Below are 23,935 nucleotides of genomic sequence, written 5' to 3'. Positions count from 1 at the left end.
ACTGCGGGGATCGGGGGCCTTTTGGGTCAGTTCAGTATACTCTGATGGCCTATAAGATTTAAAATATCATTAAAAGGCATTGGCATATAGTGTCTGATTTACCTGGATGTGACATCCCACCCATGATCACTTATCGTAAAACTTCCAGCCTTCAGGATATGTTAATAAGCACTGATCTTCCATCTCCAAACAGGCATGTTTCCGAACCTTTGGGCTTTTTTGCCTGTGCCCACTGTTCGGTATGTTCATTAGCTGCTCCTACCAGGGTTGTACTTCATCCTTTTACACATAAATCGTTCTCTCTTCGTTTTTTCGCCAATTGCAGTTCTAAGGCGATTGTTTATGTGATTCAGTGTCCATGCAATCTTTGGTACATTGGTAAATCTGAAAGAAGTAAAATCTGAAATTTTATCCTTGAGGATGCTGTCCAGGCAAATTGATGGAAAGCATCCTCAAGGATAAAACTGTAAAGCACCTAGAAGAACAGGCCCTGCTGGGAGTGAGCCAGCATGGCTTCCGCAAAGGTAAATCTTGCCTCACCAACCTTTTGGACTTCTTTGAGAGTGTCAGCAAGTATGTGGATAAAGGAGATCCAGTTGACATAGTCTACCTGGACTTCCAAAAAGCTTTTGACAAAGTTCCTAATCAAAGACTCCTGAGGAAACTTAGCTGTCATGGGATAAAGGGACAAGTACATGTGTGGATTGCTAACTGGTTGAAAGACAGGAAACAGAGGGTAGGTATAAATGGAGAGTTTTCACAACGGAGGGAAGTAAGAAGTGGGGTCCCCCAGGGATCTGTACTGGGACCGGTGCTTTTTAATTTATTCATAAATTATCTAGAAGCAGGGGTAAGCAGTGATGTGGCCAAATTTTTAGATGATACCAAACTCTTCTGGGTAGTGAAATCCAAAACAGATTGTGAGCAGCTCCAAAAGGATCTCTCCAAACTGGGGGAGTGGGAGACAAAATGGCAAATGCGGTTCAATGTTAGCAAGTGTAAAGTGATGTACATTGGGACGAAAAACCCCAACTTCAAGTATATGCTGATGGTATCCGAGCTGTCGGTGACGGACCAGGAGAGGGATCTTGGGGTTGTGGTTGATAGCTCGTTGAAAGTGTCGATTCAATGTGCGGCAGCTATGAAAAAGGCCAATTCCATGCTAGCGATCATTAGAAAGGGGATTGAAAATAAAACGGCTAACATTATAATTCCCTTATACAAAACTATGGTGCGACCACACTTGGAGTACTGCGTACAATTCTGGTCACCACATCTTAAAAAGGACATTGTTGAACTGGAGAAGGTACAGAAGAGGGCAACCAAGATGATCAGGGGCCTAGAGCACCTTTCTTATGAGGCAAGACTACAACACCTGGGGCTTTTTAGTTTAGAAAAAAGACGACTGCGGGGAGACATGATAGAAGTCTATAAAATCATGCATGGAGTGGAGAAAGTGGAGAGAGAGAGATTCTTTTCCCTCTCACACTACACTAGAACCAGGGGTCACTCCATGAAATTGATTGCCAGGAGGTCTAGGACCAACAAACGGAAGTACTTTTTCACACAACACGTGATCCACTTGTGGAACTCTCTGCCACAGGATGTGGTGACAGCCAACAACCTGGATGGCTTTAAGAGGTGTTTGGATGACTTCATGAAGGAGAGGTCTATCAATGGCTACTAGTCAGAGGGCTGTTGGCCACCTCCAGCCTCAAAGGCACGATGCCTCTGAGTACCAGTTGCGGGAGAGTAATGGCAGGAGAGAGGGCACGCCCTCAACTCCTGTCTGTGGCTTCCAGCAGCATCTGGTGGGCCACTGTGTGAAACAGGATGCTGGACTAGATGGGCCTTGGGCCTGATCCAGCAGGGCTGTTCTTATGTTCTTATGTTCTTAAGTGCCAAAGTCCGGATTGCTGAACATCGATCCCGTTTTTTGCATAAGGTGGTAGAAGCCCCTCTTGTGATGCACTACATTGATAAACATCATTCTGCTGATGACATCTGCTTCTTTATTTTGTATAAGTACTGCGGATCTTCTTTCGCATTATCAGACGTCTGCTGGATTCTTCTCCAGAAAGAAGCTTTTTTCATCAATTTTTATTCAACTGTGGCACCCCAAGGTTTGAACTCTGCTAATGATTTGGCCTTGTTTTTATAACATCTTTCTAACATCCTTCATATATATTTTCTGTCTGGTCCTATTACAGTTGGTCAGTCATTTAGTCTTGTTTTCATCAAATGATTTGGGATGGCGTGGCTCTTTTCTCAGTTTTTATGAGGGAAGTATTTACTCTTACTGTTTACTTTTTGTTGGACATTTCATTAGGTCCTTTTCATGATAGGCTTTCTTAAATGTTGTTCCTATTTTTGTTAACAGCCTAACATGTTTTGGGTTCATTTGTTTCTTCTTCTTTTTCTGAATTATTTAGCTCTCTATTGCAGGTATCGTTATACTTGGTTTTTCTGGCTTACATGTTTGTTTGGGAGTTTGGTATCAGTAAAGGGCTGATTCACAGCCGTTAATTATATATTCTATTAGAATTACATTCTATTTCCTTGGCAAATATTCCCATGGTACATACTGTCTCCCCTTTATGGGCAGTTTGAGCTTTTAGGAACAGCTGCAACGTCTCTTGAGTTCAATTTTCCCCTTCCTTGTAATCTGGGATAAGCTTGTGTTAGTTAGGTGTATTTTCAGGCTATAATATGCCTTGATAAACCTTTCTGCACAGCCACAGGTTTTTCACTTTCGTGTAAGTTCTTTCCATTAGTTCTGTTCTAGTCTGTTATCTATATCAGTATTTTTTATATTATTTTTTCAGTTTGGTTTTCATGTATGTAAGTCTTTATTCTTTTGGCAAATATTTCCATGATACGTACTGTTTCCTCTTTAAGGGCACTTTGAGCTTTTAGGAACAGCTGTAACGTCTCTTGAGTTTAATTCTTTTCCCTCCCTTTATAATCTGGGACAAGCCCGTGTTAGTTACGTGTATTTTCAGGCTTTACAATGCCTTGATGAATCCGTCTGCACAGTCATGGGTTTTTCCACTCTTGTGTAAGTTCTTTTGCATCTTTCTCATTAACTCTGCTTTAGTGTGTTATCTATATTATTATTTTAGTTAGTTTTTCATGTAAGTACCGTTGTTATTTACCATAGGCAGTTTTCATTGTTATCTCTCTTGAAATGTTTCTATTTTGTTATTTTTCTCATTGAAGTTTTTTTGACCTTGGCTGCAGCTGAGAAACCGCCTGCATTTATTTATTGTTTATGACCCATGCTGAGTTTTTTCCCCAGCTATATGAACCCCTTTACTTTTTCAAATAGTTGTTCCAATTAGTTTTGTGACGCCTCACAGTTTAGGTATGTTTGTTTCCTTTTCCCCTTGTAAGTGTTTCGCATTCAGTCCTTTATATTTTTTGTAGTGTCATGGTTTCATGTTTTCATTTATCTTAACTTTATTTATGGAAAATTGCCTCTGATGAAGCCTTTCAGTGAAACAGCTATTATCCCGGGACAGCTGTTGTTTGGCCAATCTCCTGACACTACTTGGCTCCTATCGTCTGTTGTTATCAGCCACCTCGGTGCATGTTGTCTGTTCTGTTTGAAAGTATGCATCATCAGCTGAACTTCAGGCATTTATGACATCTTTCTGAGCACATCGGTCCCTTCCTCTGGATTTGAGCATTCACCATTTGCTCTGCATGTACTTTTTATATTTCCATATTCAAAGACATTTTGGACTCCATTTGGACATCTGCACATATGGTTTTGTGTATTTTGTTACCACGTTTTGTAATTTTATATGGCCTTATGTTTATCCATGCTAACATGTGTGTTACCGATGTGGCTGTCTGCTATAATGTTTGTTGATAGCTGGTTTTTCATTTTTTTCATAATACATTTATATATTATTCCTTATTGTATTTATTATTTCTTTTGTCCACGGGTTTCTTGCCATTGTTTTTGCTTTTTCATTCCGTGGACCCCGTTTCCTTTCTTGGCTCTGTCATGGAGCCAGCGGGCGCTGCGGGGATCGGGGGCCACGCAGCCCCTGGAAGTTCCAGCATGCCCTGTGCAAGCATGCAGGGCATGCTGGAGAGACCCCTGAGCCAGAAGGCTGCTTTTTAGCCTCCTGGTTGGGGGTCTACTTGTGAGTTGCCATGGAGCCGCACCCACATTAGCAGAATGCTCGCTCCGGGTTAGCAGAATGCTCGCTCCACCTGGGCTTAGGGGAGAGTAACTTTAGCAGGTTACCTGCCTTGGTGAGACCAGGCTCAGCTGCGAGCCCAATGGTTCTCACATGGGGGTGAAATCGGGCTAGGCTCCCTTAGCCCAATTTTTCCCAATCGTGTCTGGGTGTGATGCAATTTTGTTTTCTAGAAAGAGAAGTGTTAGTCAGTAAAAATAGGTTTCACACATGGGCACTATCTAGTAGTCATCGATTGAATTATTTTCATGACCCTGATACCTCGATAATGCTGAGTTAGCCCATCATTGATGGCTGCTAATGTTGTTACTGTCCCCCACATGGGACTGATGGCAGCCCAAAGCCTGCAGCCCTCCAGAACCACAAGGAACTCTGGTAGGGAGGGAGAAGGGAAAGGAGTTGGTGCTCATTAATTATTTTGTTATGAATGAAAAGAACTAGTTTGATCTGAGCCACAGGTTCTTCCCATTTGCTGAAAATAAGGGCCAAATGGCATCCTGTAAGCAACAGGCAATTTGGGGGTGAAATAAGGGACATTTGTGCTAATAAGGGACTGTTGGTAACCCTACTGGTGAACCCCCTCCTGTGTGGGTGGGCTCATATTGATGGTGGCAGAGGATGTGGGTCTTTGTTGCTGTGGTTTCCACGGGCGGCGGCAGCAACAGAATTCTACCCAGGACCTACCATATGGCATCCACAATCTCCCACCACCACACACACAATTCCCTCAACATAGAATCATTCCAGGGCATGGTGGGGTGGGGGTGGAATGGAAACCACCAATGTGTACCATTGTACAGTATTTCTCCTCTACAGCATGCTGGAATAAGAGCACATTGTGAGAAAAAAATTCTAGCTGGCCCCAATCCTCCCTGGAAGGTCAATGGTAGATGGTGCTGCTTCTCTGGCGTCAGCTGCTGGCCTTGCTAGGCTGCTGGAGCCTCCACAACAGTCCAACGATGCTGACTGCTGACACCACGTCTGTTGAAGATGTCCCGTTAAGTCACCTGTGGTGTGTACAATTGCTCTGAGATGGACAAAGGAATCGGAGCATATCCCGTCTCTGCAAGCTCAGTAACATTAAGTGAATCTATCTGTGGTTATATTAATTATTTTACAGTGTTGTAAGCAAGTCAGCAATCTAATATTTTGTGCCATTATTCCATAAGACCATGACTAGCAGGATCCAATGAGTGATTTTTAAAATAAGATGGTAAGTGCCCTCAATCTTCCATTTCAAGAGGCTTTCCACCCTGTATTTCTTAAACTGAATGCTTTAGCATCCAAATCCTTGTAGGGTCAAGTTATTCCTCTCAAATGCATTTCGTGCCGCTCTGGAAATCAGGCAGAAGTCGATCTGTTTGAAATGTTGACTTCAAGCTCCAAACTAAGCATTCCTGCCTTACCTTCCTCATATACTGGTCCCCTTCCATACTAGAGATGTTAAAAACAGCAAGTTCTTTGATTCTAGTCTGGTCTTTGCCAGCATGGCTTTTGAGTTTGCACATTCTCTCTACAAAAAGGTGATTTTTCTCCCTTGGGGAAAACAAAAAAAGCAAGTGAGCTTAAATAGCGCTTGACACACCGGGGGGGGGGGGATGGTCTGTGTTTGCAGTTTGCTTTACATCCTTGCCGTAGCTGACCTGGCTTCTGCACTGGAGTCCCTGTAGCACTGCTGGGGCATTGCTTTTCTGTAATTAGCTGCAAGTGGAATTAAAATGGAGGTGCCACACAGCATGTAAAAGAGCCCTGTTTGAAATAGCAGTGCCCTTACCCATGGCCAAGATTATTCTACTCACAAGTAAGTTCCATTCAGCAAAGGTCTCTGGCAATTTAAAATAAAAGTTGCTTACAGGTTTGGCCCATTTTACTGCTTCCTTCTGATTCCTGTTGGGGGATCAGGAAGCCATTGTCTGCTGAATAGCCTCTCTGTGAATTGCGCCATAGATTTTTCTGTTCCTGCATAGAGGCACTATTTCACCATTAAAAAATAAAATAAAAAAGTGACCAGAAATCAGTAATTAAAGACTCCTCCCATGAGCACAGAAAAGGATACAACACAAATCACAGAGATGTAATCCCAAGGGTCAATTTCTCACCATTACCCCAGCAGAGATCAAAGAAAACAGAATAGGCTGAACTTGTGAAATGTTTAATTTAAAGATTCAGGAGCCCTAAAAAGTCTTAATAGTAATTTGTCCACACTACACAGGCTGGAGCTGCAACTTCATTTTATGTCTCAAGAATCACCAGGATGGGGGGTGGGAGGGAAATTGGAAAACACTGAAAATCAATTGATTAGGAAGCAACATCATCTGGATACTCCGTAAAAAGAAAGTGAATAAAAAATAGCAATGTTGGGTAATTCCAATGCCAGAGAGATAGAGAAAGAAACCCCATGGGTAGGAATGGTCCTGGAGGGTGGAAAGCATCTAATCCCTCATCACTCCTTCAGAGCCCTTCTCTGGCACCCAGGTCTGCAACCTCCTTATGTAGGCAAAATATGATTGTGGGTGTCCTAATGAAGTACTTGAGAAACCTGGAAAATTATTTTAATAATAAAAAAGATGTATCAAAAATTTATAAAACAAGCCATTAACTCTGCTAGGAAGATGGGGAAAGACCTTAGTCTGGCTGTCCAAGCAGAAAAATAAGAGCATGAGGATCTCCGGAGGGTGGAAAGGCAAGGCAGCTGGGACTCTACAAGTTCCCTGAAAAAAGGAGGGCACAGGAGAAAAGATGGGGGGAGAATGAAGTGAGAGGAGGACTGTAGAGGAAGCAGTGAAGCCCAGAATCAGGAGACCTTGTTTTTAAAGATCAATTTGTTTGCAGAAACACCGCCACTGGTAATGAATGGTGCCAGCATTTTGACCTCCGCGACCTTCAAGAGCAGTAATGCACTTTCCAAGCATCTCTGGCCATTCTGTCCAATTTCGCCTAATCCCATGTCTACCCTCCCATTTGAGGCTATTTGTGGCTATGGCCCACAATCGTCAAGCAATAGTACCATTATAAGCTTCTCTAACAAAAGGCTTCCATGATAATTTTCTATCAACTGACAAGATCTCCTCCTGTTACCCAGACACATTCTCTCGCTCCTTCCTGGTGATTTCTTTTCTTGTTTCTGAGAAGTGCTTCACTGGGGGCGACCTCTCTCACTGCTGAGAGACCTGCTAAAAGGAAGGGGGGGGGGGAGAGAGAACCAACAAACACATCAAATGTGAAAACCTCCTCCTGCAGGGCATTAGGAGTGAGTGGTGAGCTAGCTGACTCTTTTTTGACACACCAGAAACCCTGTAGCAAGGTTTCTTGGGAATCAATTCAATTAGGAACACACTTTGCAATTTGCTTAAAGTCACTCCTACATGATGACAGAAAACGTGACCCCTAAGATGCACAATATACCAAATACAAAGTGCAACCAATTTCAATGTGCAACCAGACACAAAATATGTCACACACCCACACCCCGCCAAATGTGCGATTCTAAAAGATCATTTGTGCAGTTCAAAAATGCAAGTCCTGCAAATGTATTATGTTCGATAACAATGAGAAGTGAAGACTCCAGGCTCCTCTAGAACCCAGACCATGGTCAAGGGCACCCATTTCTCCTACCCCTGCCAAACACATTTCCCACTGTCTCCACAGTTTCTCCCCACAGATACTTTACCAATGAATTTTTATTTTATTTTATTTTATTCAATTTATATACTGCTGTTCCTAAAGTGGCTCAGGTAATCCGGACCTAAACCATTCAGGGCTTTAAAGATAATAACCAGCACTTTGTACTTTGCCCAGAAACATATCAGCAGCCAGTGCAACTGTTTAAGAACAGGCATAATGTGGTCTCTCTGGGATACCCCAGAGACCAATCTGACTCCCACATTTTGAACTAACGTAAGTTTCCGAACTACATACAAAGACAGTCCTACATAGAACGCATTGCAGTAGTCCAACCTGGAGGTTACCAGCTGGTGTACCACTGTTTTCAGGTCATTCTCCTCAAGGAATGGGTGGAGTACTTGAATCAATCACAGCTGGTCACAAAAGCACTCCTGGCCACAGTCTCAACCTGAGGCACCAGGGTGAGACCTTGGTCCAAGACCACTCCCATGCTACAAACCTGTTATTCTGGGGGAGTGTAACCTCATCCAGAACAGAAGGTTCTATCCCGTCTTGCAGCTTATGACCCCCAACAATGTGCACCTCTGTCTTGCAGTTTATTATCCCTCATCCAGCCCATTATTGCCTACAGGCAGGCATTTAAGGAGCTAATGGCATTTCCTGATATTGATGACAAGGAGAAATAGATTTGGGTGTCATCAGCATATTGATAACACGCAGTACCAAATCCCCTGATGATTTGGTGAAGCACCCAGCGGTTTCATGTAGATGTTAAAAAGCATTGGTGACAGAATGGAGCCCTGAGGGACTCCACATAGTAGCTCCTGTTTTGAGGAGCAACTGTCACCAAGCTCCACCATCTGAGAGCTGGTCTTGTGGTAGCAAGCATGACTTGTCCCCTTAGCTAAGCAGGGTCTGCCCTGGTTGCACATGAATGGGAGACTAGAAGTGTGAGCACTGGAAGATATTTTCCTCAGGGGATGGAGCTGCTCTGGGAAGAGCAGAAGGTTTCAAGTTCCCTCTTTGGCATCTCCAAGATCGGGCTGAGAGAGATTCCTTACTGCAACCTTGGAGAAGCCGCTGCCGGTCTGTGAAGACAATACTGAGCTAGATAGACCAATGAATCTGACTCAGTATATGGCAACTTCCTATTTGAGATATAGGAGCAGAGCCACTGTAAAACAGTGCCTCCTATCCCCAGATCTGTCAGGCGATCCAGAAGGATACCATGGTTGATGGTATCAAAAAGCTGCCAAGAGTTCCAAAAGAACCGGCAGAGTCACACTCCCTCTGTTAATTCCCAGGCCTATCAAGGCCGTCTCAACCCCTCTGGTCCTGCACAGATGTGACCCAAGGTTTTGTTCTCCAAACTCCAATTTAAACCCTCAGGTAGTGAATTTTGCCACTCATACCTGAGGCTAACAGCTACCTGCAGCTGAATGCAGAACTGCAGGTTCAACTATCTAAAACCGGAGAGAGAGGAAGCTCCTCCCTCTCCCTGGCTATGATTGGCTGTGCAGGCTGTCCTACATGAAAGAAGGAAGCCTGCACAGCCAGTTCCCCCTCCTCTCTGCTGTCTCGCTGATTGCAGAGAGCCTCCTGTCCATTACTTCTGAATGCGGACAGGAAAGCAGGGTGGGTGGGGAGTGGAACCATGGGTCCATTGGACCTGCAGTTCCATGTTATATATGAATGCAGCCATTGCAGACGTGCAAATATTATGGAATGTGACTCTGGGCAACAAATATGTGTGAACAGATATGGAAAATACACAGCTGTGTGTCACAGCAGTGCATGTGATGTGTGCAAATTGTACACACATACCATTGGGCAGTTCTGAACTTTCCTTTGAAAATGCCCTGAACAATGCTGGTTTCACTTCTCCGGGTTTACTCAAGCCAGAAATGACAGCCAGAACTAGAGCTCGCTGTATCTCTTGCCTGGTAATTAAAAGCAAGATATTGCCAGACAAGTCCCTGCTTAAAAGCAGGGACCTTTAGCACAGGGATCATTCATTCTGTAATGCCACTAGTTGGGCTTTCCATCTTCTGCAGAATGCATTTTTCTGGCTTGCACAAGTGCTCCGTCCAAGGAACATGCTTGAGTTTGCTTAATGTCAGTTCAGACATGCATGCTAACCTCTCGTTAGCTGTAGTATGTGTGAATCACAGATTATTCAACATCCTAAGATTTCACAGATGAAAACAGGGACACATTTGTGTCCTGTTCTCATGCCAAGGATTGCTACTGAAGGTCTCGCTTCCACCCAGCAGCACCACTGGTCACCATACGATTTGCATGGTGATGCAAATGGCCTCTGAGCTCGTGCAGAGGTCACTGTAACAGTAGCTGGGCTAGCGCAGTGGCCTGAAATGGGCTGCAGCATGAACGCTCTGTCATTTGGGAGGCCAGCGGTGGGATGGAAGGCGCCCCCGCCATCCCTGCTGCTTCTGCCACCGTCCCCACTGCTGGTTTGTTTTTAAAGATAAAAGAAGGACTAAGAATAACTTTTTCCTCACCCCGCTTGACAGCTGGACTGGACCAGGCCCAGGCTTGATTGAGCCTGCGCCGCCCAGGGTGGCTCGAATCTGGTCCAGATTTGAGCCAAACCCGGCTAGCCAGTTCCATGCACATCACTACCAAGGAGTGCTCTCTTTTGAGAGTGACAGGATATGGAGACACGCATGCCCCCCCCCGCCCCGCAGCCCATTTGCTAGATCCCTGCTAACTGGGCAAAAGGACACCTTTTAAAGGTGGTGATTTTCTTTATTTGGCAGGGGGAAAGCAGCTGGCCCTATCCACCCCCAGCACAGCATCCCTCCGGTGACCGTTGCTGCTGTCTCTCTTATGTTTCTTTTTAGATTGCGAGCCCTTTGGGGACAGGGGGCCATCTTATTTATTTATTTATTTATTTATTTATTTATTTATTTATTTATTTATTATTTCTCTATGTAAACCGCTTTGGAAGCTTTTGTTAAAAAGCGCTATATAAATATTTGTGGTTGTTGCAAGCCCCAAGAAGGGGCGCCCCTGCAACACCTTTCCCGGCTCCAGCCACTGGCAGACCGCTGGAGTCAAAGTGCTCCTTGTAATCTGGTCGCTTCATCGCACACATGCAAGTTTTTCTTTGCTCACCATGGCCACATAGCTTGGCAAAGATCACTGAAAACAGTGGCCCCCTTCACCTGGGATTTCCCATGGTGGCCGATCTGCATGTGCCACAACAGCAGTCCCAGCCCAAGAATTTGTATTAGGAGACATCCCCAATGTCACCCAACTCTGGCCACCTGGGAGTGCCCAAACACACAGAGCAGCCTTGGGCTTGAGTGTAAGGCTTGAGTGGAGAGAGGAAGGTGATTTGTGTGGGTTCTATTGTTAAACAGAGATACCAGGGGCCCCATTTCAGTGGGGCCCCCTATAGTTGGATGGGCTATCTCATGAGTGGGCTATCTCATGGAGCCTCTGGTCCTCTCCAGTGCAATGGCCCTCTCTTGAGAAGGCTAATCCCTGGCTGGCAAGCCAACATGGGGGCAGGAGTGTGTTGGGGCTTCCTGGACTGCTTGGCCCAGGTCTACGAGTCCAAGAGCGTTCTTTGTCACAGTGGATGAAACCCCAGGATTCTTTGCCTGCCCTAATATACATATTCCCTCCTAGGGAGTCACCATGATCCCTTCCTGGGGTATCAGAAAACAAGGGCCCCTTGACATCCCCCTGATACAGTTATCCTTGTGTGGTACCCCTGATACCCAGTTATCCTTAACGCAAGTTATCCTTGTGTGAGACTGCGTGGCTGCCGGGCCCTTGCAAGGGCTGCAGTGCAACTGGTTTGATGAAGGGGTTGAAATGCCCTTTCCCTCCCAAGGGCGGCCGACTGATGCCAAAAAGGCATGATCATGTTCAGAACGCCCCCTTGAAGATTGTGGCCAATGGTTGCAAGGCTACTGGTGTGCTGTTGCTGTGTCCACAGTCTGGTGATGCGAACAGCCCGCGGCTTGCTGGGATTCAGTCTCAGAGGACCAGGATTCAGCCTCAATGGACCAGGAAGAGGGAGGGGCTCCTCTGCCCAGAAACCGAAGGTTCCCGGACCGCAGTTGGATGATTGTCTGCGGTACAATTCTCGGGTTCGGTAGTTAACCGCAGGTTTGTCAACCCGCGGTTTCATGCCATGTCGGAAGTCGGCCATTGATTTAACAACTGGAGCCCTGGAGTTGGAAGCTGAAGCCTTAACCTAGCAAGTCAAACTAGCATTTTAAGAAAGCATCCCCAGGGACAAGTGGACCCTGTGCCACACAGAGGTGCTCTTACCCCTGGACTTCCGGGCCAAAGTCCAGGGTCTCCACAGCCCCTGCCCCCCCAATCCTCTTTACTCTGTCCTAGGCGGTGTGATCACCCACCCGAGCATAATGATGCTTAATTTGCGGGGGGTGGGGGCTCCAAAGGCCTTTAAGTCCAAGCTCCAAAATTACCTAGGTGCACCTCTGGTGCTCCTTTTGCCAAGTTCCACTCAGTTTCCAGACCTCCTGTTGCTTCCCATCCATATACTTTCCTGTAGGCTCACTTTGCAATTGGAAAACCAGTCAGCGGTGAGTTTCCCCTTCCCCCACCTCAGGTTCTTTGCAGCTTCCCTTCAGGCAAGACAGGCCGTGAGGACCCCTGCTTTAAATCATCAGGAGAGGTCCATCTGCATTTGCCACCGGCTCGTCTGGTGGCTACTCAGGGACGGGCCTTCTCCGTTGCTGCCCCGAGGCTTTGGAATGCGCTCCCTAGTGCAATAAGAGTCTCCCCATCTCTGACATCTTTTAAAAAGTCCTTAAAGACGCATTTCTTCACCCAGGCTTTTAACTGATATGGTTTTAATTGTTTTGAATGTTGTTTTTAGAATATTGTTTTAAAAATTTTAAATTGTGTTTTACATTTCTTGCTTTTAAATTTTTGTTTTGTTTTGCTTTTGTTTTTAATTAATGTTTTTCTTTTTAATCTTGTTGTAAACTGCCCAGAGACGTAAGTTTTGGGTGGTGTAAAAACATGATAAATAAATAAATAAATAAATGATTATGACCATGGCTACACTCATCAGGGTAGAAATCTGAGGGAGTAGCTTCAGCATAAAATATGGTTCAAATTATCCCCACAGGCTCAAAACAACAAACAAACAGGAATGAGGCTACAGTGCACTCTTTTATTCAGAAAAGGTGTAATCCTGTCATGTCCACTTAGAACTTCAGTCGCATTATGTTAAAGCGACGCGAGAAGGCCTCGTAATGCAGCTTGTCTCTGCTCTCCACCTTTCACATCTGGAGAGACGTGAGCTTAAAATCAGCTCTTTAAACCTACTGAGTATGCTGCGCCAGGCGTGCTCTGTCCTTTGTAAAAATGGATGTGGGCTTTTCTTTCTTTTTAAATTAGAGCCCTAACAACAAGTGTATAGACCACCTGGTGGAAACATTAAACGTTAAAAACTGGCAGTTGAAGAAACACACATCCCGATGCTAAATCCTTCTCCATCAGGCACACCCCTTGTACATTCTTTGGAGGGGGTTGCTCCTGGGAGCCCCTGTTGATTGATGGAAACTGTGTGAGCAGGGGTGCCGTCGGGAGTGGGGAGCCATCCTCCCATAGGAATATGAGAGGAGTTCTGCTGGGTGATGCTATGCAAGGATCGTAGAATCTTAGGATCTGAGAGTTGGGAGGGTTGTTATAGATCTTCTAGTCCAACTCCCTGCTCAGTGCAACTGCTACAGCAGCACAGCCTTTACAGTCAGGAGATTCTTCCTAATATTGGCTGAGTTACAGAGCAAGGATGTACCAGTGCAGTGAGAGAACAGCTTAACATAACTTCCCAACTGATTGCACCGGTGTAGTGAGAAAGTGGCCATTTTTCACACACACACACACACACACACACACACACACACACACACACACTTACTTTTCATGAAGCTCTCTGTGCCACCCAAAATTATGGAAAGAAGAGCTGATCTTGTGGTAGCAAGCATGACTTGTCCCCTTAGCTAAGCAGGGTCTGCCCTGGTTGCATATGAATGGGAGACTTGATGTGTGAGCAGTGCAAGATATTTCCCTCAGGGGATGAAGCCGCTCTGGGAAGAGCAGAAGGTTTCAAGTTCCCTCCCTGGCTTCTCCAAGATAGGGCTGAGACAGATACCTGCCTGCAACCTTGGAGAAGCCGCTGCCAGTCTGTGAAGACAACACTGAGCTAGATAGACCAATAGTCTGACTCAGTATATGGCAGTTTCCTATGTCCCTATGTCCCTGAGGGCTATGCATCCCTCAGGGACATTTTTTGGGGTGGCAGAGAGAGCTTATTGGGGAAGGAGAGAGCATAAAAAATGGCTGCTTTCCTACGGCACCCATGCAGTTAGTTGAGAAGTTCTGTTAGGCTGCACTCTTGCTGCACTGATGCATCCTTGCTCTGTAGGTGAGCCAGTTAGTCTAATCTGCTTCCTTGTAATTTCAGGTTCTAGTCCTACCCTCAGGAGCAACAGAGAACAAGTCTGCTCCGTCTTCTATGCAACAGCTCTTCAGATATTTGAAGACGGATATCAAATCTGCCCTTAGTCTTCTCTTCCCCAGATGAATCATACACAGCACCCACACCTCACAGAGGTCTTTCCTTGCCCTACGATCCTTTAAGCAGAGCTGTCTGGGAATAATGAGTCCTTGGGCTTTATGCATGCAAATCATGCCCTCTACACTGACCTATGGCCCTTCTCTTCTTTCTTCTTCCTTGCCAAACTCCGAAGCCAATTTTTACAGTCCCTCAGCTTTCGGAAAAGCTCTTGGAGAAGAAATGATATTTTAAGCCTTGTGTTTTGTTCAGGCCTCTGCTTCTGTAAACGTAAATGGATCAATTCTCCCTGGATCAGGGCTATTGGCACATCATAACAAAATCTCCAGACAGTCTGCACTCAGTGCTCATTAACTTACATACAGCCACAGTGATTTCAACAATAGTAGATATGTTGGCGAGACACGGATTTGGCCTACTGTACATTGATGCGGGACCCAACATGGAGGATATTCAGGCAAAACTCCCATAGAAACTCCACAGGGATCTTTCGCCTCAGTAAGGGCTCAAGGATGAAAGCCACACTCTGGAGGAGAAAGGGATGTTCACCCCTAATTAGCACACTGAAGCAAGGCTTCAACGAGTGGTAGGTTAGGTCGCCTCAGATGAGCGGAAATAAATCTCAGACAGGAATTGGTTTTTAATGAATGTCTCACAATTGCCTCTCCAGCAGCTTGGATAATAATAATTGACAGAGAGTTCTTGTAAAGTGCTCTCTCCCCCCCCCCCCGCCGTATATATATATATGTGTGTGTGTGTGTGTGTGTGTGTGTGTGTGTGTGTGTGTGTGTGTGTGGAGGCTTTGGAACACACTTCCTCCTGAAATAAGAGCCTCCCCATCTCTTACAACTTTTAAAAGGGCAGTCAAGATGCATTTGTTCACCCAAGCTTTTAATTAGATGCCGTTTTAATTGTGTTTTAATAGTGTTTCAATAGTTCTAACTTTTTAATTTTAATTGTTGAAATGTTTTGATCTTGTATTGGCTGTTTTTATTGTTTTGTAAACCGCCCAGAGAACTTGCGTTTCGGGCGGTATAGAAATGGAGAGAGAGAGAGGGGTGGCGGTGGGGGGCGGGCTTCTTACCCTACAGCAGGGATGCACAACTCAAATAACCTGGTGGGCCAGAACCAACCATTACTTGTGTGCGAGGCTGAGCTCAATTTTCAACACATTATTATATTAAAATTAATTATTTAAAATATTAATGAAAGTGAGGGGGCACTTGGAGTCGGGGGGGAGATTGGGGGAAAGAGGGATGGTGTCAGTGGGCTCTGGCCAAGGAGCAGAGGACATCTTGTCTCAAGCAGAGAACTTCTTAATGGCTCCTGCTCCGAGCCATATGTTGTGCAGGCCTGCTCTACAGTATGGCTTTTTCTCAAGAGTTAAGTCACAAGTGTGAACAAGTCCTGTGCCTATCAAGGCAGGGAAACCAATACTAGGTGAGAGCCAGCGTGGTGTAGTGGTTAGAGTGCTGGACTAGGACCGAGGAGACCCGAGTTCAAATCCCCATTCAACCATGATACTAGCTGGGTGACTCTGGGCCAGTCACTTCTCTCTCAGCCTAACCTACTTCACAGGGTTGTTGTGAAAGAGAAACTCAAGTATGTAGTACACCGCTCTGGACTCCTTGGAGGAAAAGCAGCATATAACTGTAGTAATAATAATAATTATAATTATAATTATGTATACACTTTACTAATAGCACATTCTTAATATCATCTTTTCTGCTAAGAGTGATATTGAGATTGTTCACAATTGTTGTTTACCCTTTGGGCATCAGGTCTGCCACCTAGCTTTAACTAAGCCGTGAATTCAGGAGGGCTGGCAGCAGTCCATCTGCGTAAGACTACAGCCGGAGCACAGAAATCTTGCCTGCAGCTGGAGCACCAAGTCCTGCCAGTGGCTCTCCCCTCCCCCCACTTTTGATTTTTAATCATGAGTGCACACCAAGCCACGCCCCCTGCATCTGATGTCACATGCAGGAGGCGTGGCTATTGCCCAGGAGAGGGCCTGTCCAGACCCTCTCCCATCCTCCCCAGTCAGCGATTCATTGATTCCCCCCACCCAGCTGAGTTGGGCTTCTGCCCACCCCGCAGCCCAGCCAGCATTTCAATGAAACATTGGCTGGGGAGGAGAAGGGCAAGCCTCACTTTCCCAGACGGCAAGCGCTTCATTCTCCAGCTGGGTGCAGGAGGGGGCAAGGGGGTGCCTTGGGCAAGGAGGAGCCTTGGTGCCCCCCCCCCAGATCCTGGCAGCCGAGAGATGGCCATGCTCCATTCTCCCCATTCCCCTGGACTACAGGTTTGCTGTATTCTTCTGGGTGACTTGGATCAGGCGCAGTTATAGTTCCTTTGGAGACCTGCTACATCTGTAACCTTAAGCAAAATATAACGGAGACTCTGCTTTTTACATTTGTGCTTGTTCTGGAGTTGCATTTAGCAGGGGGAGAGCAATTGGTCCTATCCAACCCCAGCGCAGCATCTCTCCCATGGCTGCTGCTAGAATCTCTTATGTTTCTTTTTTTTAATTGTGAACCCTTTGGGGACTGGCAACCATCTTATTTATGTATTTTCCTATGTAAACCGGTTTGAGAGCTATGGTTGAAGAGCAGTATATAAATATCCATAGTAGTAGTAGTAGTAGTAGTAGGGTCAATTACTTGTCACAGTTTTATGCACCAGCCCAGAGTTTGTGATGCCCCCTTTCCCCTTATTGACTTCATAATCTTTTATATCATGTTGGCAAGCATTGTTATATTGGAGCACTGGGTACCCTTTGAGTTTACTAGCATTGGCTATCTTACCTGAAGCACCCTTGCCTCCTCGGCCTATATCCAGGCCAATGCAGCTGTCTTGGTTAGAGGAGAGCAAGGGTGTTGGTTAGATTTGCCTTGGCAAAGACACCTGCACTGGTGGTCTTACTTTGCCAAGAAGCTCAATGCTGTGATCTCAACTGTGGAAATGGGGGCTGTAAAGTTTGACTCAACCATTTCGCTTTCTGTTTGTCAGCTTGTTAGCAATGTGATAGCTCCACTGAATGTTGAGACTGGACTGAAAATTGGTACACCTGTTCAGGACACAGTTCTTCCCCATGGTTTACTATTGGGGTTTGGGGATTATTTAGCAAAGTGCCAAGGAAACTACCCCTCCAGTTACAGAGTGCAGGGTTTAGTTGTTGCAGCTATTTAAGGAACACGCATGGAGGTCACTGTAGAGTCTAAACTAAATTGATGTATTGGTGAAGTACATTTGAGATAGAAAAGACCTAATCCTATGTAATGGCTACATAATGAATGGGTGGGTGCGGGAGATGTTTCCATCTTCTCTCTAGGAGGAAAGGAAGAGGACTGACTCACTACGGGAAGTACCTGAGGAGTCAAAGCAGGGATCATAGAGGACAGGCAATCAGAGACAGGTAAGGAGATCCTCACTAACTACCTCTACTCCCAATGCCCCTAGTGGGCATTAGCATAACATGGACAAGAGATCTCTGCCCCAAGGAGCTTACGCTCTAGAAAACGATACAAGAGGGGAAGGGAAGCCTGAGTAAATGTTGGAGAGGAAATCCCAGTGCATGAACTTTTGCACTGACAATCCTAGTGGTCATTAGGATAGTCGGTGCAAAAGGTTGATGCACTGGAACTTCATCTTCAAAATTTACTCCTGCTTCCCTTCCCCTCTTGTGTCATTTTCTAGAGCATAAGATCCTTGGGGCAGAGATCTCTTGTCCTTGTTATGCTAAATAAATTCCTCCTCCTCCTCCTCTTCCTTCTTCCAGGCCTGCTTTCTTTAACAGGTCACCATCAGCATCAAGAATCCAAGCTTCCCTTTCCCCATCACCACCACCAGGGATGTAGCTAGGTGGGCATGGACCCTGGGACAAAAAGTGAAGATGGGCCTCTGTTTCCCTTCTTCTTCAGAGTGGTGTGAGAGGGGAGCAAAGAACAAGCTGTCACCCAGCCACAAGCCCTCTTCCCCCCCCCCTCAGGGGCCAAGGGACATTTGTCCTTCCTTTCTTGAGTAGTGACACCCCGGAATATCACTAATATTGGGTCACAGAATCAGTGGGGAGGGGCAAAATGACAACATTAAACACAGACTGTCAATTTCACCCTGCTGTGAATTTTGTTTGTGATGCTTGACTGAATCAGCAGATTTGAATGGAATACATTCAAGCTGACACACATACACATTTAAGACAAAGGCAACCATACTTTTAAAACCTAGGTTTTCCCCCCTTAAAATTTTTTTAAAATGATATATGACTCTCAGCTTTGCACATGCTGAGCATGAAATGGCTTGATAACACAGAATGAAAGCAATCACCAAATGCAAGTCTGTTTCTTTTGGCATTGGTAGGAGTTGCTAATGGATCCCTCATCTGATGTTAGAGGAGTGTCAACACAGAAACACAGACGCAGAGAGAGAGAGAGAGAGCATTAAAGCTTTATTCCTTGAGTTTTCACCCTTTTGTTTTTGTGTGTGTGTGTGTGCTAAAACCATAGTCCAGTCCAAAAGAGTATCTCCTACATATAGCAATGGCTTATTTTAATCTCAAGGCTAGGGTCAGCTCCAGGTTTCAGGGTCCTTGGCAAACTGCCCCTTGAAGCCCCCTTTCCACTGAGAAATATAATGGCTGCACTGTTGCATGACTCCATTTGTACAATATCTGTGCTTATGCAACAGCTTGAATGTTACATTCCACAATGTGTGTAATGTTGTGCAATATGTCAGCTACTGCATCCTGTGTCAATGTAATAACCCTGAGGTTCCCAACAGGGGGTAGTAGTACCTCTAGGGGTTAGGGTTGTGCTTTTTTTTTTCCTATTTTGTTTTTGGCCCGAATCCGAAACAGCCCAATTTTGTTCTTTGTTCAAAATTGCAAAATCCGAATCCAAAACTTTTTGGATTTTAAAAAATGGCCCTGGGGCAAAACTAGTGGGTGGGGTAGTATTGCCCAATGGGTGGAAGCTACCACCCAAATTTCAGAGGAATTGGGCAAAGAGCTGATTTTTGGTGAATTTTTGAAGTTTAAGATTTTTCCCATAGGGAATAATGGAGGTTTCAGCAAAAGTATAGCTTCACATCAGGGGGAAAGGGGTGGACCAGAGCAGATTAAGGTGCATGGTAGTGCACAGTGGGGGCAAGGAAGCTGCCAGATTATTTCAAAGGAATTGGGCAGAGGGCTGATTTTTAAAGCTTTAAAGGAGTTTACGTGTCTTTAAGGTTCTTCCCCATAGGGAATGGTGGAGGTTTCAGAAGCCCCATAACTGCACTTGGGGGGCACTGGGGTGGCCCAGAATGAGTGGTTGTGTAGAACACATAGGGTGCCAACCACCCCCATGGGTTGCTAACCCATGGGGTACTGGGTTCAGTTGTTTCTGAGATGTTTTGAGTGTAGATTCTCTGGTAGCATATGAGAGTGGATTCATAGTTTGTCATTAAAAATCTCATATGCTACTAGATAATCTACACTAAGAACACCTCAGAAACAACAGAACCCAGTACCTTGTGGGTTAGCAACCCACTGGGGTGGTTGGCACCCTATGTGCACTACACCACCACTCGCTCTGGGCCACCCCAGTGCCCCCCAAGTGGAGTTATGGGCTGCTGAAACCTCCATTATTCCCTATGGGAAAAATTGTAAAGACGTGTAAACTTCAACAAATGACAAATAATCAGCCCTTTGCCCAATTCCTTTGGAATCTGGGTTGTGGCAGCCTGGCAGGCACCCATTGGGGCACTACCACCCAACTCACTCTTCTGCCCCTGAATCCATTCCCAGGATGGCATGCAGTAGCCATAGCAGACCAGCAGGCTGGGCTCAGGTTGGCAACAAGGCAGGCAAGGGCAATGGCATGGCATCATGGCAATTCGAGGCATGCAATGCTGCAAACTAGTTCTCTCTCTCTCTCTCTCTCTCCAATGATGTCAGTGTCGACACCTTGTGACCACAGAACCCTGTGGTTGTATTTGGCAGAATAGAGGAGGGGGTTACCACTGCCATCTCCCGCGCAGTATGAGATGATGCCTTTTAGCATCTTCCTATATCACTGCTGCCTGATATAGGTGTTTCCCATAGTCTGGGAAACATACCAGCGGAGATTCAAACCAGCAACCTCTGGAGAAGGGGCACATTTGTTTTAAAAAATTGGGGACCCTTCTCATAACCCCCAATACTGAAATAACTCTTGAATTTGGGGTTATATTTTAACTGATTATCTCTCTATCTCTCTATCATTTTTTGCATTTCTATACCGCCTAGTACAGAAATCTCTAGGTGGTGTACAAATTAAAACATTAGTTTTACTGCCTTGGATGAAAAGGATCAATCAGATCATGTCTAATACTTTGGATCTTGCCTCCATGTGTGGGGAGTGGGGGGCAATTGTCCCCCTTGCTCCCCCCTCCAAGGCCCTGATCCCACCTGTTAGATTTCTCCATGATAAATAAATATATATTTAACAGTAAAGCTCCCATCATCAACATATTTTCTCTCAAGTAAGTCATAGGAACATAGGAAGCTGCCTTAAACCAAGTCAGACCATTGGTCCATCTAGGGCAGTATTGTCTACACTGACTGGCAGTGGCCTCTCCAAGGTTACAGGCAAAAGTCTTTCCCAGTGCTACCTGGAGATGTCAAGGAGGGAACTTGGAACCTTCTGCATGCAAACATGCAGATGCTCTTCCACTGAGCTGTGACCCCATCCCCTAAGGGGAACATCTTGTAGCAGACAGTTCTTTTGTTGATGTTCTTATTTTTCAGGCAAGCATGCATTCAGGCAGTTCTTATTTTTCAGGCAAGCATGCCCAGGACTGCAACCTCATATTAATTTTCAGCTTATGATTCTGCAATGGGTCCAGCAATAGGTGTGGGTGGATGGGAGTAAGCTATGGAGTTACTTACATAGGAACATAGGAAACTGCCATATACTGAGTCAGACAATTGGTCTGTCTAGCTCAGTATTGTCCTCACAGACTGGCAGCGGCTTCTCCAAGGTTGCAGGCAGGAATCTCTCTCAGCCCTATCTTGGAGATACTGCCAGGGAGGGAACTTGGAACCTAGATGCTCTTCCCCTGAGGGGAATATCTTACGATGCTCACACATCAAGTCTCCCCTTCATATGCAACCAGGGCTGACCCTGCTTAGCTAAGGGGACGTCATGCTTGCTACCACAAGACCAGCTCTCCTTCCATCCTCTCTGGTGCTACCCATGACTGAGGGGCATTCTGTACCGCAGTTATTTTTACACTGATGTTTCCTGCAAATAAACACATCAATTTGTAAAGGACAGCTACATATCTTAGATATCTGGGGACATACGAGGGACCTCCGATCAGCCACAGCTCCCCAGAGTGTGTCCATTCTGAATGCAGAAACATTGGTGCAGTAACAGCATTAAACCACCGCAGGAAGCGTGAAGCAGCTCAGAATTAGGATTTCATCACCCAAGAGCTAAAAATGGGTGAGTGTTATATTTTTAAACATCCTCATTCGCTGGCAATTCCAATCTCAAAAATGCTCAAACTGGATTTTAGGTAGCAGCAATTATTGGTATATTTCAGATGAGCACAGCGTGAAGAATCAAACCAAAGAACGATTTGAGAGCCAAATATGAAGAAAGAAACAGAGAGAGTAGGAATATATATATATATATATATATATATATATATATATATATATATATATATATGAGAAAAGACAGACCAAAAGGAAGCCTGAAAAGACAGGAAAGGACTAAGTATCTGCGGGAAGCATGTATTCTTATGTGCGATGTGAATGACCCATTCTTGGGTAGAATGTTATCTCTATATGATCTGCAGAATTTCTTCTCTCATCTGTGGCAAGTGTAGAAGAGTGAATTAAGGTCTTAAGGGAAAAATCAATAACAGGTGGGGGGAAGGAGAGCAAAAGATGACAGCAGAAGGGCCTTTCAATAGCTGTAGGATGATCTCCAGAATGATTGAAGGCAAAGTGATCTATCCTAGCCCTTAGCAAATGGGGAGGAAAAGCCCTCCCCAAATCAAAACAAAACATGAAGAGATTATATCTTTTACCTATTCCTGAAGGAAAATTCGTCAAGCAGACATCATTGGTCAAAGCAACACTTCCAAAGGTCTACATGGAATATTTCTCAGTTTCAGGGAGCCAGTGCTGTTTAGTGGTCAGAATAGCTAGGCAGCTACTATTACTACTATGATTTATATCAGGATTTCTTAACCTTGGGCCCCCAGATGTTGATGGACTACAACTCCCATCATCCCCAGCCACAATGGACATGGCTGGGGATGATGGGAGTTGTAGCCCATCAACATCTGGGGTTAAGAAACTCTGATTTATATACTGCTTTTTTAAAAAAAATGAAAAAGCTCTTAAGTGGTTTACACAGAAAATAATAATAATAGTTCCCTGTTCCTAAAACGGAATCCAAGGCTGTTACCAGCAACAGTTACGAGAGGGATGCTCTGCTGGGGTGGGATAAGGCCATTTTCTCTCTCCCTGGTTATTATAAAGAGACTCATGGGAACATAGGAACGTAGGAAACTGCCATATACTGAGTCAGACCATTGGTCTATCTAGCTCAGTATTGTCTTCACAGACTGACAGCGGCTTCTCCAAGGTTGCAGGCAGGAGTCTCTCTCAGCCCTATCTTGGAGATGCCAGGGAGGGAATCTAGAACCTTCTGCTCTTCCCAGGGTGGCTCCATCCCCTGAGGGGAAGATCTTGTAGTGCTCACACTTCTAGTCTCCCATTCATATGCAACCAGGGCAGACCCTGCTTAGCTTAAGGGGACAAGTCATGCTTGCTACCACAAGACCAGCTCTCCTTTCCTACTCGCCAAACTGAAAGGTGCCTCTTTGCCAGAGATGATTCCAAGGGGTAGCAATGAGGAATGAGTGCTCTCCCCATATTATTTCCTGCCCCCTCATCCAGCAGACTCGAACTTGACAGCACAGTGTCAGACAATACAGTCATAGTATATTATAGCTTGATTTTTTAAAAATGGCCTCTGTTAAAAGAAGCCTCTTTCACACACTCCTGTATCCCAGAACAAGCAGCAGAAGCCAGTGCAGCCAGGTAGGTAGAAGACTCCTCCAGCCTCCCAGGAGCCAGAGCAACCCCTTCGCATTCCTCCTGATCAGGAACTGGTCTGGGTCAGACTATGGCTGCCTTCGGACAGAATGGCAAACTGCAGGTCCAACGGACTCACAGTTTGCCTCCATTTCACTCGTGCGCTCCCAGATGAGCCGGATCTACTGTCTGGGAGAATGTAAAGGGAGATGTACTGGCTACGCGGGCTTCCTTCGACAAATGAAGGAAAGCTGTAGCAGCCAATCAAACAGGAGAGAGGGAGGAGCTTACTACCCTCAACTGTGGTTTGTGCAGATGGCATAAACTGGAAAACAAGGCAGCAGGCTTCGGATGACGCAATGCCGCTTTTTGACCTGAGGTTTCGGCAACGGAACTGAATTGCAACCTCAGGTACAAATGCAGATTTGGAAGATAAAATCA

At 45.4% G+C, this 23,935-nt stretch overlaps 1 long non-coding RNA gene across 1 annotated transcript; it reads left to right on the top strand.

The window, feature by feature from the left end:
* The first annotated feature begins 2,996 nt into the window (after positions 1 to 2,996).
* On the top strand, positions 2,997 to 3,922 carry LOC128351845 (uncharacterized). Its single transcript, XR_008320074.1, has 2 exons — positions 2,997 to 3,058; positions 3,489 to 3,922. It is a non-coding gene; the product is annotated as an uncharacterized LOC128351845 (long non-coding RNA).
* The last annotated feature ends 20,013 nt before the right edge of the window (positions 3,923 to 23,935 follow it).

This window comes from Hemicordylus capensis, chromosome 3 (assembly GCF_027244095.1).
Source record: "Hemicordylus capensis ecotype Gifberg chromosome 3, rHemCap1.1.pri, whole genome shotgun sequence".
Lineage (NCBI taxonomy): Eukaryota > Metazoa > Chordata > Lepidosauria > Squamata > Cordylidae > Hemicordylus > Hemicordylus capensis.
Note: the sequence above shows the minus strand (reverse complement) of the source record. Positions and strands in the feature narration are given on the sequence as shown.